Below are 18,216 nucleotides of genomic sequence, written 5' to 3'. Positions count from 1 at the left end.
AACAACAAGAACATGAAGATAGAATACCAAACTTAAAATTTTTAGAAAACCAAAATAAAATTTTCGAAAACTAAAGGAAAATTAATAAGAGAACACCAAACTTAAAATTTGGCACAAGATTTAATAAAAAAAATTATTTTTGAAAATTTTTTAAAAGGAAGATACCCAATTACCAAGAATACAAGCACAATGCTCTAGCCAACTGAGCTATAAATTTAACGTGTTTTTAAAAAAATATTTTTAATATATATAAATTTTTTTTGAAAAATGAAAATTTGAAAATGTACAAGAAAAACAAGAAAAGACACAAAACAAGATAAACTAAAGATCACGCAAGGAAAATAGCAAGAACAACTTGAAGATCAAGCACGAACAATGAACACAAACTCAAAAATTTAAAGGGAAATAAAAACATGCAGTTGACACCAAACTTAAAATATAAGACTAAACTCAAACAAAAGACTCAAAGAAAAATTAAAAACTAATGAAGCAAAATAATATTTTTGAAAGATTTTTAAAAGGAAAAATAAAAGATGCAATCCTAGTGACTCTAAACTAAAAAGACAAATTTTCCTAATCTAAGTAACAAGATAAACCGTCAGTTGTTCAAACTCAAACAATCCCCGGCAACGGCGCCAAAAACATGGTACACAAAATTGTAAATCACACTTTTCACAACTCGTACCACTAACCAGCAAGTGCACTGGGTCGTCCAAGTAATACCTTACGTGAGTAAGGGTCGAATCCCACGGAGAAGTCGGCTTGAAGCAAGCTGTGGTTATCTTGTAACTCTTAGTCAAGATAATAATAAATCTCAGTTTTAATTGGTGGTAAATAAAAAGCATGGATTAAATAGTACTTGTTATGCAGTAATGGAGAATATGTTGGAGTTTTTGGAGATGCTTTGTCTTCTGAATCTCTGCTTTCCCCCTGTCTTCTTCTTCACGCACGCAAGGTTCCTCCTATGGCAAGCTGTATGTTGATGGATCACCGTTGTCAATGGCTACCATCCGTCCTCTCAGTGAAAATGGTCCAGGTGTGCTGTCACCGCACGGCTAATCATCTGTCAGTTCTCACTCATGTTGGAATAGGATCCATTGATCCTTTTGCGTCTGTCACTACGCCCAACCTTTGTGAGTTTAAACCTCGTTACAGTCATCCAATACCTGAATCCTACTCGAAATACCACAGACAATTTTTAGACTTTCCGGATTCTCAAGAATGCTGCCAATGGATTCTAGCTTATACAACGAAGACTTTGATTAAGGAATCTAAGAGATACTCATTCAATCTAAGGTAGAACAAGGTGATTTCCAGGCACGCGTTCATAGGTTGAGAATGATGATGAGTGTCACGGATCATCACATTCGTCATATTAAAGTGCAAATGAATATCTTAGATAGAAACAAGCGTGTTTGAATGAAAAACAAAAGTAATTGCATTAATTCATCGAGACACAGCAGAGCTCCTCACCCCAACAATGAGGTTTAGAGACTCATGCCATCAAAAATACAAAGTTCAGATCTAAAAAATGTCATGAGGTACAAAATAAATCTCTAAAAGTTGTTTAAATACTAAACTAGTAACCTAGGTTTACAGAAAATGAGTAAACTGAGATAGATAGTGCAGAAATCCACTTATGGGGCCCACTTTGAGTGTGCTGGGGCTGAGACTTGAGCTTTACACGTGCCTGGGCTATTTTTGGAGTTAAACACCAGGTTGTAACCTGTTTTGGGCGTTTAACTCCAACTTGTAACCTGTTTCTGGCGTTTAACGCCAGAATGGAACATGGAACTGGCGTTAAATGCCAGTTTATATCATTTATCTTCGAGCAAAGTATGGACTATTAAATATTGCTGGAAAGTCCTGGATGTCTACTTTCCAACGAAATTGAGAGCGCACCAATTCGACTTCTGTAGCTCCAAAAAATTTATTTCGAGTGCAAGGAGGTCAGAATCTAATAGCATCAGCAGTCCTTTTTCAGCCTGAATCAGATTTTTGCTCAGATCCCTCAATTTCAGCCAGAAAATACCTGAAATTACAGAAAAACACACAAACTCATAGTAAAGTCCAGAAATATGAATTTTGCATGAAAACTAATAAAAACATACTAAAAAGTAGCTAGCACCTAATAAAAACTACCTAAAAACAATACCAAAAAGCGTATAAATTATCCGCTCATGATGTTGCACGCTCGTTTCTTACTCAAATGGTATCGAATTAAATCCTTTAAAAATATGGCATAGTGTGTAACACTATGTTTTGACGTGTTGCATGCCAAGTTTTTCACTGGGAATTTGAAACGCCGATTTTTCGGCATGTCACACGCCACCAAACAATGGATTTTGGGATAGGATGTGGGGCGTGTGAAACGCCGAAGTGTGGCGTGTAACGCCCTTCATACATTGCCTTATCCACTTCTCTGGTTCCTTGACCTGGCATGCAACGCCCTTCTGTGGCGTGTGACATGCCAGGTCTTTGTTTCTGCATCTTGGGGTGTGTTGCACACTTTCTGTCTGGCGTGTGACGGACCCAGAAAATTATAACAATGGGGTAAAAATAATATATAAAAATAATAAAAAAAAAGTAATATATGATATTTAAACTTTGGAGTATATTAGTTAGTCAAATTTTTAATAAATATAATTAACACATTAAAAAATATATTAATTTATATTAGAAATATTTTTTTCATTTCAATGTTTTGGCATTATTGTGTGATATATTTATTATTAATACTAGTGTCTTGTTAAATATTTGATATTCGTCAAATTATATTGTTATTGATTATTTTTTATATAATACAACAAAAAATTATAGTTCAATAATTAAAGAATATAACTCGAATTAACTAATTTTAAATTTTTACGAAAATTGTGTGAAAGACAATATTATAAGAAAATTAAAATTTTAAATCAAACAACCATAATTCTCTTTATATATAAGTATAGATAATATAATATCTCTTTTTATATTATACAAATATTCAAATAATATATTAGCATTTAATTACAAAATTGACATTTTTTAATATTTATGATAAAAAAATTTTCAACAAAAATAATTATTATATGTAAGGCTAAAACTAAATTAAATAAAACAATAAAAAATAAATAAGTAATTAATATATATTATATTTAAAAAGCTACTAAATACTAATAATCTTATTTATATTTGAAAAGCTATATTTGATTTTAAGTAACTAGCTAATTGAATTATTATTATTTTTGTTATTATTTGTTTTAAATATATATGATATAACAATTTTTATTATTATATTAATATTTAATAACAATTTTTTTTACATGCAACTTTTTTTTTCAAGTGTGGAGGACAAATGAATTATAACTATGGGGCAATTATCTATATACATATATATTTATTTTTGTCTTTTATAAACTTGATGGGGGCAATTGTCTCCACACAAATCAACGTGGGTCCGTCCTTGGCCGTGTGACATGCCAACCCTCTATCTCTTATTAAATGCTTTTCTGATTGTTTTCTTTTCTTATACTTTGCTCTTTTTTGTCTTTATTTTTTTGTCATTGAATCACAAATTAAAGAATTCAAAGGACTAATAAAATTACATATAAAAACACATGATAAATAAGCAACAAGCATTGATTCTATCCAAAACTACCGAAGAAAGGTACTTAAGATATTTATGCATCACTAAACAAGTATGGTGGAGGAGGATTTGTGATTTTTGGAGTTGAAGAAAAAAGGCAAAATCACTACAATGGATGAGATTATAGAATATCTGAAGAAATTACAACAAATTCATCCAACAATTAAGAGAAAACAGTACCATTGCAACTTAAACCAGAAAATTCTGTAAAAGACACTTATGCGGGAGACAAAATTTTGAATTATCTCCTATCACATCATTATCTTAAAGCTAAGACCATTATTAATTTATTTGAAATTAATGCTATTTTATATTACTAATGCTGTTTTTCAGTTTTGTCTCTCAGGTCATAATGAGATTTTTTTTAGCGTGATGAATGTAGTGATTTTTCCAAAGATAGAAAAATGAGTCTCTTCATGGATATCTTAGATACTATGGTCCTTTGTTGTCTTTTTTATATATCTTTATTTATTCTTACTGTTGTTGCGGCAATTTTTATGTTTTTAAGAGAATGTTTTAGTTTTAATCCTTTATTTTGTTTTGTTGTTGCATGAGTGTAATGACTATTTTCTTATATGTCTTTAGATTATTTAGACTTATGTCTTGTTGCAGGTGTTTTATGTTTTCTTCCCTTGATGACAAAAGGAAGAGAAGATTGAACTTATGTTTATTTGCTGCAATAGTTATTTTAAGCACATTAAGAGGAGAACTTGCTACACTATCAAAGAAGTCATCTTTATCTTATTAGCTCTGCTCAATCAGAATGTTTGTCATTAAATAGGAGATTGTTGAGTTTAAAGAATATTTGACAACTTTGATAATGACAAACATTTGATTGGGATATAATTGATTGAGTATATTAATTATAGGGGTGGCAAACGGGGCTAAACCCGCCGGGCCGGCCCGCGTAACCCGCCAAAAAAGGCGGGCTGGGCTAGAAAATCGGGACCGCCAAATAGCAAAAGTCCGCCTAACCCGCACTGCTTAAACCGCGGGTTTTGGCGGGCTTTGGCGGGGCGGGGCGGGCTTCCTCGCCGGGCTAAGGTTTTTTTTAGTGAGGGGGTATTTTTGCAATTTTTTTCCTAAAACCTAACTTTCCCCAACCAAACTTACAAGAGTATGAAGATAAAAATTGAGTATTTTGAATTATGTTTATGTTATTTTGAAGACAATATTTATAATTATGTTTTGGATTATGTTTATTTTGCTTTGGAGAGAATATTTATACTTATATTTTGAATGAAAAATTGGTTTATAATTATATTTATTAGATATTTATAAGTACAAAGACTTTAATGTTTGTGAATATAAAAAATATAATTTTTTATGCTATTAGAAATTATAAATTTATTAATATGGTTGTGAAATTATATATATTACTTAGTAGTTAATAGTAAAAAAAAAAAAAGAGGAGCTTTGGCGGGCTTAGTCCGCCAGCCCGCCAGCCCACAGTTAGGTGGGGCGGGCTAGGATTCTAGGACCGCCTAATTAGGCGGGGCGGGGCGGGCCAGTCTGCCAAAGGGCGGGCTTCTGGCGGGACGGGGTGGGGCGGGGCGGGCTTCCCCGCTTGCCACCCCTAATTAATTATATATTTCAAGTATTGTAGGAAAGCTTTGATAGGTTGTTAATTTTAAGCAAGAAAACATTAAGCGAATAAGCCTTCATTGTGATATATTCTTACCAAAATAAGAAGGTAACTGATGAGCAGATAATTTATACGTTTTTTTGCATTGTTTTTAGATAGTTTTTAGTATGATTTAGTTAGTTTTTGGTATATAATTGTTAGTTTTTATGCAAAAATCACATTTCTGGACTTTACTATGAGTTTGTGTATTTTTCTGTGATTTCAGGTATTTTCTGGCTGAAATTGAGGGACATGAGCAACAATCTGATTCAAAGGCTGAAAAAGGACTGCAGATGCTGTTGGATTCTGATCTCCCTACACTCAAAATAGATTTTCTCGAGCTAAAGAAGGCCAATTGGCGCGCTCTCAATTGCATTGGAAAGTAGACATCTTGGTCTTTCCAGCAATGTCTAATAGTCCATACTTTGCCCAAGATTTGATGGCTCAAACTGGCGTTCCAAGTCATCATAAAAATTATGGCGTAAAACGCCCAAACTGGCACCAGAACTGGCGTTTAACTCCAAGAGAAGCCTATGCACATGAAAGCTTCAATGCTCAACCCAAGCACACACCAAGTGGGCTCCGGAAGTGGATTTCTACATCATTTACTTATTTCTGCAAACCCTAGGTTACTAGTTCTCTATAAATAGGACCTTTTACTATTGTATTTTCATCTTTTGGATCATCTGTGATCTTTTGATCATCTTTGATCTTGGGATCAGGTCTTTGAACCCTTTTTCGATTGTTGCATGTTATTTGGGAGGCATGGCAATTCGGCCATGTCTAGACCTTGTTCTTATGTATTTTCAACGGTGGAGTTTCTACACACCATAGATTAAGGTGTGGAGCTCTGCTATTCCTCATGAATTAATGTAATTACTACTATTTTCTATTCAATTCAAGCTTATTCTTGTTCTAAGATATCCATTTGCATCTTAACTTGATGAATGTGATGATCAAGTGACACTCATCACCATTCCCACTTATGAACGCGTACCTGACAACCACTTCCATTCTACTTGAAAACAAGCTTGAATGCATATCTCTTGGCCTCCTAGTTCACGATACATGGTTGCCTATCCTGACAACAGAGCTTCCATTCTGTGCTATCAGAGTCTTCGTGGCATAAGCTAGAATCAAATGGGCAGCATTCTTGAGATCCGGAAAGTCTAAACCTTGTCTGTGGTATTCCGAGTAGGATCTGGGATGGGATGACTGTGACGAGCTTCAAACTCGTGACTGTGGGGCGTAGTGACAGTTCGCAAAAGGATCAATCGATCTTATTCCGACACGATCGAGAACCGACAACTGATTAGCCATGCGAGAAACCCTAGAGGACCATTTTCACTGAGAGGATGGATGGTAGCCATTGACAACGGTGATCCACCTACATACAGCTTGCCATGGAAAGGAGTATGAATGATTGGATGAAGGAAATAGGAAAGCAGAGACTCAAAGGGAACAAAGCATCTTTATACGCTTATCTAAAATTCCCACCAATGAATTGCATAAGTATTTATATCCTATTTTATGTTCTATTTCGTTCTTTTTATTATCAAAACCCCATAAACATTTGAATCTGCCTGACTGAGACTTATAAGATGACCATAGCTTGCTTCAAGCCGACAATCTCCATGGGATCGACCCTTACTCACGTAAGGTATTACGTAGACAACCCAGTGCACTTGCTGGTCAGCTCCACGAAGTTGTGTATCAAAATTTCATGTTCCAAGTTTTTGGTGCCGTTGCCAGGGATTGTTCGAGTTTGGACAACTGACGGTTCATCTTGTTGCTTAGATTAGGTATTTTTTTCTTTTGTTCTTCAGAATTTTTAAGAATGAATTCTAGAGTTTCAGATGATGCTTTTATCATCACAGGAGCTAGTTGATCCCTATCAATTTGGCTGTTGTATGTAATGTCCTGCTGAAGCTTGGTTGACCATGTCTAAACCTTTTAGACTGAAGCTTTAAACTAACATTGCATGATTCCTGGAATTTTTATTAAAAAATTTTGAGTTTCTTATTTTCCTTTTTCAAAAAAAAAACATTTTTCAAAAAATTATAGAAAATTTTTAAAATCATAAAATCAAAAATATTTTGTGTTTGAGTCTAGTGTCAATTTTTAAGTTTGGTGTCAATTGCATACATTTTTCGAAAACTCATGCATTGTATTCTTCATTGATCTTCAAGTTGTTCTTGATGATCTTCCTTGCTCTCATCTTTAAATTCTCCTATTTTGTGTCTTTTGTTATTTTTCATATGCATTCTCAAATTGTTAGTGTCTCTAGTATTAAAATTTCTAAGTTTAGTGTCTTGCATATTTTTCTTTTCTTAAAAATTTTCAAAAATTATGTCTTTTCAAGTCAATAATTCAGAGAATTGAAGATTCAGAACATACAGCAGAGTAATCACAGAGAAAAATTCGGGCGTTCAAAACGCCTAGTGAAGAAAGAATTTTGGCGTTTAAATGCCAGCCAGGGTACCTGGCTGAGCGTTTAACGCCCAAAAAGATAGACAAGTGGCAGTTAAACGCCAGAATGGATACCATTTTAGACGTTTAACGCCAGGATAGCACCAATGAGGAAATTTTTTTTCAAATCATATCTTTTTCAATTTTTCAAGTTTTAAAACTGATTTTTCAAAATCTTATCTTTTTCATATCTTCTCATATCCTTTTTCAAAATCAAATCTTTTTCATTTTTCTTTTAATATTTTCAAAAATCCTTGCTAACAATTAATGTTGTGATTCAAAATTTTCAAGTTTGTTACTTTCTTGTTAAGGAAGGTGCAATATTTGAATTCTAGAATCATATCTTTTAATTTCTTGTTAGTCAAGTCATCAATTTTAAAAATCAAATCTTTTTTTTTTTAAAAATTGTTTTTCAATCATATCTTTTCAAACATATCTTTTTCAATCAAATATTTTTCAAATCATATCTTTTTCAAATTTTTATTTCAAAAATCTTTTCTAACTTCTTATCTTTTCAAAAAATTGATTTTCAAATCTTTTCACTATTTCTCATCTTTTTCAAAATCATCTAACTATCTTTCTCTCTCTAATTTTCGAAAAATCACTAACCACTTTTTCAAAAATCTTTTTAATTAATTAATCATTTTAATTTTAATATTCGAATTTCTTCTCTCTCCCATCTCTTTCTATTTAATTACTAACACTTATCCTCCTTTGATAATTCGGACCCCCTCTCTCTCTATAAGTTCGAATTCTTCTTTATCTACTTCATCCTTCTATTCTTCTTTTCCTCTGACACATCAAGGAATCTCTATACTGTGACATAGAGGATTCCATATTTTCTTTGTTTTATTCTCTTTCATATGAGTAGGGACAAAGATAAAGGCATTCTTGTTGAAGCTGATCCTGAACCTGAAAGGAATCTGAAGAGGAAGCTAAGAGAAGCTAAAGCACAAATCTCTGGAGAGAACCTGACAGAAATTTTTGAAAAAAAAGAAGACAAGGCAGCCAAAAATAACAACAATGCCAACAATGCAAGGAAGGTGCTTGGTGACTTTACTGCACCAACTCCTGACTTCTATGGGAGAAACATCTCTATTCCTGCCATTGGAGCAAACAACTTTGAGCCTCAATTAGTTTCTCTGATGCAACAGAATTGCAAGTTTCATGGACTTCCATTGGAAGATCCTCATTAGTTCTTGGCTGAATTTTTGTAAATCTGTGACACTGTTAAGACCAATGGAGTTGATTGATGAGCGGATATTTTGTACGCTTTTTGGGGGTAATTTCATGTAGATTTTAGTATGTTTCAGTTAGTTTTTAGTAAAATAATATTAGTTTTTAGGCAAAAATCATATTTCTGGACTTTACTATGAGTTTGTGTGTTTTTCTGTGATTTCAGGTATTTTCTGGCTGAAATTGAGGGAGCTGAGCAAAAATCTGACTTAGGCTGAAAAAGGACTGCTGATGCTGTTGGATCCTGACCTCCCTGCACTCGAAATGGATTTTCTGGAGCTACAGGAGTCCAATTGGCGCGCTCTCAACGGCGTTGGAAATTAGACATCCAGGGCTTTCCAGCAATATATAATAGTCCATACTTTGAGCGAGGATAGACGACGTAACTTGGCGTTAAACGCCAAGATCATGCTGCTGTCTGGAGTTAAACGCCAGAAAAACGTCATTATCCGGAGTTGAACGCCCAAAACACGTCACAACCTGAAGTTTGACGCCAAGAAAGGCCTCCACACGTGAAAAGCTTTAGTCTCAGCCCCAGCACACACCAAGTGGGCCCCAGAAGTGGATTTCTGCACCAATTATCTTAGTTTATTCATTTCCTGTAAACCTAGGGTACTAGTTTACTATTTAAACAACTTTTACAGACTTATCTTGTACCTCATGACATTTTCAGATCTGAATTACATACTTTGTGACGGCATGAGTCTCTAAACCCCATTGTTGGGGGTGAGGAGCTCTGCAGCGTCTCGATGATTTAATATAATTCCTTTGTTTTCCATTCAAACACGCTTGTTCTTATCTAAGATGTTCATTCGCGCTTAACTGTGGAGAAGGTGATGATCCGTGACACTCATCACCTTCCTCAACCCATGAACGTGTGCCTGACAACCACCTCCGTTCTACATCAGACTGAATGAATGTCTCTTAGATTCCCCAACAGAATCTTCGTGGTATAAGCCGGATTGATGGCGGCATTCATGAGAATCCGGAAAGTCTAAACCTTGTCTGTGGTATTCCGAGTAGGATTCCGGGATTGAATGACTGTGACGTGCTTCAAACTTTAACCTGCTGGGCGTTAGTGACAGACGCAAAAGAGTGATTCTATTCCAGTAGGAGCGGGAACCAACCGGTGATTAGCCGTACTGTGACAGAGTGCGTGCATAGTTTTCACTGCGAGGATGGGAAGTAGCCATTGACAACGGTGACACCCTACATAGAGCTTGCCATGGAAGGAACCTGCGTGTGAGAAGAGGATTTCAAGGAAGAGTTGAAGTCAGAGGACAAAGCATCTCCAAAACTCCAACATATTCCCCAGTACTGAAAATCAAGTAACTCTATTATTTTAACTTACAATTTTATGAAATTTGCAGTTTGGCTTTTTACAAATAAATCCAAATAATCCTATTGATATCCTGACTAAGACTAATAAAATAAATATTGATTGCTTCAAACCAATAATCTCTGTGGATTCGACCCTTACTCACGTAAGGTATTACTTGGACGACCCAGTACACTTGCTGGTTAGTTGAACGGAATTGTGCTCTGAGCAAGTAATCAGTTAGTTAAATTAGTTCTCCTTGGCACATGCCAAGGAGCCATTAATTAAAGATCACAATTTCGTCCACCAAGTTTTTGGCGCCGTTGCCGGGGATTATTGAGTTTGGACAATTGAAGGTTTATTTTATTTCTTAGATTAGGAATAATTTATTTTGCGTTTTTATTCTTAATTTTCGTGAGTTTTAGTGTCTTGTTCTAAGTTTGGTGTCAATTGCATGTCTCATATTTTTCTTTAAAATTTTCGACTTGTGTCTTTGTTCTTCATTGATTTTCAAGTTGTTCTTGTTTATTTTTCTTGTTTGATCTTGAGTTTTTCTTGTTCTGTATCTTTTCTTGTTTTTCTTTTACTAATCCAAAGCATTAGTCTTTCAAAAAGAATATACCTGCCCAGAACAATTGTTACCTTTTCTGCCCATTTGGCTAGAATAGAAGGGTCATATTCTTGACAAGGGAGCACCAATATTTTTAAAAAATCTTTTTCAAAAATAATTTTTCTTGATTTAATCTTGTGCCAAACTCCAAGTTTGGTGTTTTATTATTAATTTTTATAATTTTCGAAAATTTTCTTAAAGTTTTCTAAAAATTTTAAGTTTGGTGTTCTTTCTTTTGTTCTTGGTGTTCTTGTGAATCTTCAAGGTGTTCTTGAGTTTTTCTTGTGTCTTGATCTTAAAATTTTTAAGTTTGGTGTTCCTTGGTGTTTTCCCTTCAAAAATTTTCGAAAATTAAGGAGCATTAGATCTAAAAATTTTAAGTCTTGTGTCTTTTGTGTGTTTTTCTCTTTAATCATAAAATTCAAAATTCAAAAAATTTTATATTTTCTAACTAATTTTGAACCACTTTTTCGAAATTTTTATATAAATTTCAGATTTTAATTTCAAATTTTTCGAAAAAAAATTTCAAAAAAAAAAATAATAATAATAATAATAATAATAAATAAATTTTTAACTCCTTTTTATATATTGTTTTTACTTATTCCATTTTTTTTCTAAATCAACATATAAATTATCTCTTGTGTTCCAATTCTAAAGTAAGTATGAATGGACAAGACAAGAGGACCCTAGGGTCATATGCTAACCCCACTACTGCTTCATATGGGAGTAGTGTTTGTATACCCTCCATTGGAGTTAGTAGCTTTGAGCTGAATCCTCAGCTCATTATCATGGTGCAGCAAAACTGCCAGTACTCTGGTCTTCCACATGAAGAACCTACAGAGTTTCTGGCACAATTTCTGCAAATTGCTGATACAGTACATGATAAGGAAGTAGATCAGGATGTCTACAGACTATTACTGTTTCCATTTGCTGTAAAAGATCAAGCTAAGAGGTGGTTAAATAACCAGCCTAAGAACAGCATAAAAACATGGAAACAGCTGTCAGAAAAATTCCTGAATCACTATTTCCCTCCCAAACGGATGACACAGCTAAGGCTAAGCATCCAAGGCTTCAAACAAGGAGATAATGAATCCCTTTATGATGCATGGGAGAGATACAGAGAGTTGCTAAGAAAATGCCCCTCTGAAATGTTTTCGGAATGGGTGCAATTAGACATCTTCTACTATGGGCTTACAGAAAAAGCTCAGATTTCTCTAGACCACTCAGCTGGTGGATCTATACATATGAGAAAAACAATTGAAGAGGCTCAAGAGCTTATTGATACAGTTGCCAGAAATCAACATCTGTACTTAAGCAATGAATCTTTCAGGAAAGAAGAAGCTAAAACAGTAACTGCAGAACTCAGTCCAGTGGATCAGGCTAATGAGTTTAATCAGCAATTAGACTTTCTAACTCAGCAGCTAGCCGAATTCAAGGAAATGTTACAGGAAACAAGAATGGCTAACAGGAACATGGAAGTACAATTAAAGCAGACAGAAAAACAACTGTCAAGACAAATAACAGAAGAATGTCAAGCAGTTCAATTAAGAAGTGGGAAAACATTAAATACCTCACTTTAAAGCAGCAGGAAACCAAGAAATAAACAAGTGGATACTCAAAATCCTCCTGAAGACAGTCCGAGCCCAGAAAGGGACAAAGCTGGTGCTGAACGCCCAAACCATGCTCATTCCTGGCGTTCAACGCCAGAAACAAGCATGGATCTGGCGTTGAACGCCCAAAAGAAACATGGTTCTGGCGTTCAAACGCCAGAAACAAGCAGGGAGGTGGCGTTTAACGCCACCCCAGCTTCCACCCCTGGTGTTCAAACGCCAGTGGGTGATCAGTCACATACAAGTGCTGATAACAATCCTTCTAAAAAGGCTTCCCAACCCACTTCTGTAGGTAATAAACCTGCAGCAACTAAAGTTGAGGAATACAAAGCCAAAATGCCTTATCCTCAAAAACTCCGCCAAGCGGAACAGGATAAGCAATTTGCCCGCTTTGCAGACTATCTCAGAACTCTTGAAATAAAGATTCCGTTTGCAGAAGCACTTGAGCAAATACCTTCTTATGCTAAGTTCATGAAAGAGATATTAAGTCATAAGAAGGATTGGAGGGAAACTGAAACAGTTTACCTCACTGAAGAATGCAGTGCAGTCATTCTAAAAAGCTTACCTGAGAAGCTTAAAGATCCTGGGAGCTTTATGATACCATGCACATTAGAAGGTGTTTGTACCAAGCAAGCTTTATGCGATCTTGGGGCAAGTATCAACCTAATACCTGCATCTACTATCAGAAAGCTTGGTTTAACTGAAGAAATCAAACCAACCAGGATATGTCTTCAACTTGCTGATGGCTCCATTAAATACCCATCAGGCGTGATTGAGGACATGATAGTCAAGGTTGGGCCATTTGCCTTTCCTACTGACTTTGTGGTGCTGGAAATGGAGGAGCACAAGAGTGCAACTCTCATTCTAGGAAGACCTTTCCTAGCAACTGGCCGAACCCTCATTGATGTCCAAAAAGGGGAAGTAACCTTGAGAGTCAATGAGGAAGAGTTCAAGCTGAATGTTGTTAAAGCCATGCAACATCCAGACACCCCAAATGACTGCATGAGTGTTGATATTATTGACTCTCTGGTAAGAGAGGTCAATATGGCTGAGAGTCTCGAATCAGAGCTAGAGGAATTTAGACTCAATGCTTTCGAAAATGCAAAGATTTACAAAGAGAAAGCGAAAAGATGGCATGATAAGAAATTGTCATCCAGAGTCTTTGATCCGGGGCAGAAAGTTCTGCTATTCAATTCTAGGCTCAGATTATTCCCTGGGAAATTAAAATCCCGGTGGAGAAGTCCATATGTCATTACAAACGTATCACCATATGGATACATAGAGCTTCAGGATAATGACTCTAACAAAAAGTTCATTGTTAATGGACAAAGAGTCAAACATTATCTTAAGGGCAATTTTGAGCAAGAATGCTCAAAACTGAGACTTGATTAAAACTCAGTCCAGCTAATGACATTAAAGAAGCGCTTGCTGGGAGGCAACCCAGCCACTCACAAAATATAATTTTATTTGATCTAGTTTTACAGGTAGATGCTAGAGTATCTTCAAAAGGTGAAATAGCAATTGATTGAAGTCACAGAGTTACAAGGAAAATTGGAAGCTCACTGGCGTGAAAAAGCCAGTAAGAAACAATTTGGGCGTTGAACGCCCATGAGAAGCACCCACTGGGCGTTTAACGCCAGTAAGGGTAGCATCTGGGCGTTAAACGCCAGAAAGATGCATCAGCTGGGCGTTGAACGCCCAGAAGAAGCAGCATTTGGGCGTTAAACGCCCAAACCATGCAGCAGTTGGGCGTTTAACGCCAGGATGGTGGGGAGGAGGTAAAATTCGTTTTTCTTTACAATTTTTCTAAATTTTTATGTTTCAATTCATGATTTCTTGCATAAACATGTTTCAAAATGTCACCCTTCAAAATCAAATTGGTTTTCTAAAGAACCCTAATTTCTAAAATCCCTTTTTCAAAAATATCAAATGTATCTTAACTCATAAACATAAATCTTTTTCCAATCCAATTCTTTTTCAAATATTTTTAATTTCTTCTCATATCTTTTTCAACTCATCTTATCTTTATTTGAAAAATGCCTTTCCTTCTACTCCTCTCCTTTCCTTTCTTTTGCTTGAGGACAAGCAAACCTCTAAGTTTGGTGTGATTTGCCATGATCACTGAGCTAAAACTCATTAAGATCATGGCACCTAAGAGAACAGGAAGAGCAAGGATGTGAACTTAAGGGAGCTGAAGCGTCAGAAATTAATTCTTGAAGGCACCCCACAGACTAGAGGAACATCCACTTCCCAAAATACAGGTTGTTAAGTTCTAATTCCAGCTTTAACTCTGTGATAGTATGATTATAGGATTTTACCTTAGAAGTTATATAGTAGTAGTAGTAATTAGTATGTCTATTTTGATTTTATTTCCAATTAAGCTATAATTTATTTTTCTCATCATCATTAGGCATGAATAAAGTAGTAGATTTTTTTTAGAATAAAGAAGTAATCTATATTTTTCGAGTTCTTAATAATAAAATTTATAATTAATTATAAGCGGATATTTTGTACGCTTTTTGGGGGTAATTTCATGTAGATTTTAGTATGTTTCAGTTAGTTTTTAGTAAAATAATATTAGTTTTTAGGCAAAAATCATATTTCTGGACTTTACTATGAGTTTGTGTGTTTTTCTGTGATTTCAGGTATTTTCTGGCTGAAATTGAGGGAGCTGAGCAAAAATCTGACTTAGGCTGAAAAAGGACTGCTGATGCTGTTGGATCCTGACCTCCCTGCACTCGAAATGGATTTTCTGGAGCTACAGGAGTCCAATTGGCGCGCTCTCAACGGCGTTGGAAAGTAGACATCCAGGGCTTTCCAGCAATATATAATCGTCCATACTTTGAGCGAGGATAGACGACGTAACTTGGCGTTAAACGCCAAGATCATGCTGCTGTCTGGAGTTAAACGCCAGAAAAACGTCATTATCCGGAGTTGAACGCCCAAAACACGTCACAACCTGAAGTTTGACGCCAAGAAAGGCCTCCACACGTGAAAAGCTTTAGTCTCAGCCCCAGCACACACCAAGTGGGCCCCAGAAGTGGATTTCTGCACCAATTATCTTAGTTTATTCATTTCCTGTAAACCTAGGGTACTAGTTTACTATTTAAACAACTTTTACAGACTTATCTTGTACCTCATGACATTTTCAGATCTGAATTACATACTTTGTGACGGCATGAGTCTCTAAACCCCATTGTTGGGGGTGAGGAGCTCTGCAGCGTCTCGATGATTTAATATAATTCCTTTGTTTTCCATTCAAACACGCTTGTTCTTATCTAAGATGTTCATTCGCGCTTAACTGTGGAGAAGGTGATGATCCGTGACACTCATCACCTTCCTCAACCCATGAACGTGTGCCTGACAACCACCTCCGTTCTACATCAGACTGAATGAATGTCTCTTAGATTCCCCAACAGAATCTTCGTGGTATAAGCCGGATTGATGGCGGCATTCATGAGAATCCGGAAAGTCTAAACCTTGTCTGTGGTATTCCGAGTAGGATTCCGGGATTGAATGACTGTGACGTGCTTCAAACTTTAACCTGCTGGGCGTTAGTGACAGACGCAAAAGAGTGATTCTATTCCAGTAGGAGCGGGAACCAACCGGTGATTAGCCGTACTGTGACAGAGTGCGTGCATAGTTTTCACTGCGAGGATGGGAAGTAGCCATTGACAACGGTGACACCCTACATAGAGCTTGCCATGGAAGGAACCTGCGTGTGAGAAGAGGATTTCAAGGAAGAGTTGAAGTCAGAGGACAAAGCATCTCCAAAACTCCAACATATTCCCCAGTACTGAAAATCAAGTAACTCTATTATTTTAACTTACAATTTTATGAAATTTGCAGTTTGGCTTTTTACAAATAAATCCAAATAATCCTATTGATATCCTGACTAAGACTAATAAAATAAATATTGATTGCTTCAAACCAATAATCTCTGTGGATTCGACCCTTACTCACGTAAGGTATTACTTGGACGACCCAGTACACTTGCTGGTTAGTTGAACGGAATTGTGCTCTGAGCAAGTAATCAGTTAGTTAAATTAGTTCTCCTTGGCACATGCCAAGGAGCCATTAATTAAAGATCACAATTTCGTCCACCATTGATCCCGAGGTCTACAGACTTATGCTTTTCCCTTTTGCTGTAAGAGACAGAGCTAGTATATAGTTGAACTCACAACCTAGAGACAACCTGAACTCTTGGGAAAAGCTGGTCAATGCCTTCTTAGCTAAATTCTTTCCACCTCAAAAGATGAGTAAGCTTAGAGTGGAAGTTCAAACCTTCAAACAGAAGGAAGGTGAATCCCTCTATGAAGCTTAGGAAAGATACAAGCAATTGATCAGAAGGTGTCCTTCTGATATGCTTTCAGAATGGAGCATCATAGGTATCTTCTATGATGGTCTGTCTGAGTTATCCAAGATGTCATTGGACCATTCTGCAGGTGGATCTATTCATCTGAAGAAAATGCCTACAGAAGCCCAGGAACTCATTAAAATGGTTACAAATAACCAGTTCATGTACACTTTTGAAAGAAATCCTGGGAACAATGGGACAACAAAGAAAGAAAGGAGTTCTTGAGATTGATACTCTGAATGCCATATTGGCTCAGAACAAAATATTGACTCAGCAAGTCAATATAATTTCTCAAAATCTGACTGGATTGCAAGCTGCATCTGGCTGTGCTAAAGAAGCCTCCTCTAAAGGAGAAGCTTATGACCCTGAGAATCCTGCAATGGAAGAGGTGAATTACATGGGAGAATCCTATGGAAACACCTACAATTCTTCATGGAGGAATCATCCAAATTTCTCATGGAAGGATCAACAGTAGCCTCAACAAGGCTTCAATAACAATAATGGTGGGAGAAACAGGTTTGGCAATAACAAACCTTTCCCATCATCTTCTTAGCAACAGGCAGAGAATTCTAAGCAGAGTCTCTCTAGCTTAGCAAACATAGTCTCTGATCTATCTAAGACCACACTAAGTTCCATGAATGAAACAAGATCCTCCATTAGAAATTTGGAGGTACAAGTGGGTCAGCTGAGTAAGAAGGTTACTAAAACTCCTCCTAGCACTCTTCTGAGCAATACCGAAGAAAATCCCAGGAGAGAGTGCAAGGCCATAACAATGACCAACATGGCTGAGCCTAGAGAGAGTGAGAAGGACGTGATTCCCAGTGAGAAAAACCTCATGGGATGTCCTCTGAACGAAAAGGAGTTCCCTCCTGAGGAACCAAAGGAATCTAAGGCTCATACAGAGACCATAGAGATTTCTTTGAACCTACTTCTGCCATTCATGAGCTCTGATGAGTATTCTTCCTCTGAAAAGGATAACAACATTACTGAAGAGCAAGTTGCTAAGTACCTAGGAGAAATCATAAAGTTGAATGCCAAGTTATTTGGTAATGAGACTTGGGAGGATGAATCCCCCTTGCTCATCAATGAACTAAGTGCATTGGCTCAGGTGAAGATACCTCAAAAGAAACTGAATCCTGGAAGGTTCTTAATACCTTGCACCATTGGCACCATGACATTTGAGAAGGCTTTATGTGACCTGGGGTCAGGCATAAACCTCATGCCACTCTTTGTAATGGAGAAACTGGGAATCTTTGAGGTACAACTTGCAAGAATCTCATTAGAGATGGCAGACAAATCAAAGAAACAGGCTTATGGACTTGTAAAGGATGTCTTGGTAAAGGTTGAAGGCCTTTATATCCCTG

The 18,216-nt window shown here is 36.2% G+C and overlaps 1 non-coding gene across 1 annotated transcript; it reads right to left on the bottom strand.

The window, feature by feature from the left end:
• Positions 1 to 16,756: 16,756 nt before the first annotated feature.
• Positions 16,757 to 16,864, bottom strand: LOC112793725 (small nucleolar RNA R71). Its single transcript, XR_003198423.1, has one exon. It is a non-coding gene; the product is annotated as a small nucleolar RNA R71 (small nucleolar RNA).
• Between the last annotated feature and the right edge of the window lie 1,352 nt (positions 16,865 to 18,216).

This window comes from Arachis hypogaea, chromosome 3 (assembly GCF_003086295.3).
Source record: "Arachis hypogaea cultivar Tifrunner chromosome 3, arahy.Tifrunner.gnm2.J5K5, whole genome shotgun sequence".
NCBI lineage: Eukaryota > Viridiplantae > Streptophyta > Magnoliopsida > Fabales > Fabaceae > Arachis > Arachis hypogaea.
This window is presented reverse-complemented; position numbering and strand designations above follow the sequence as displayed.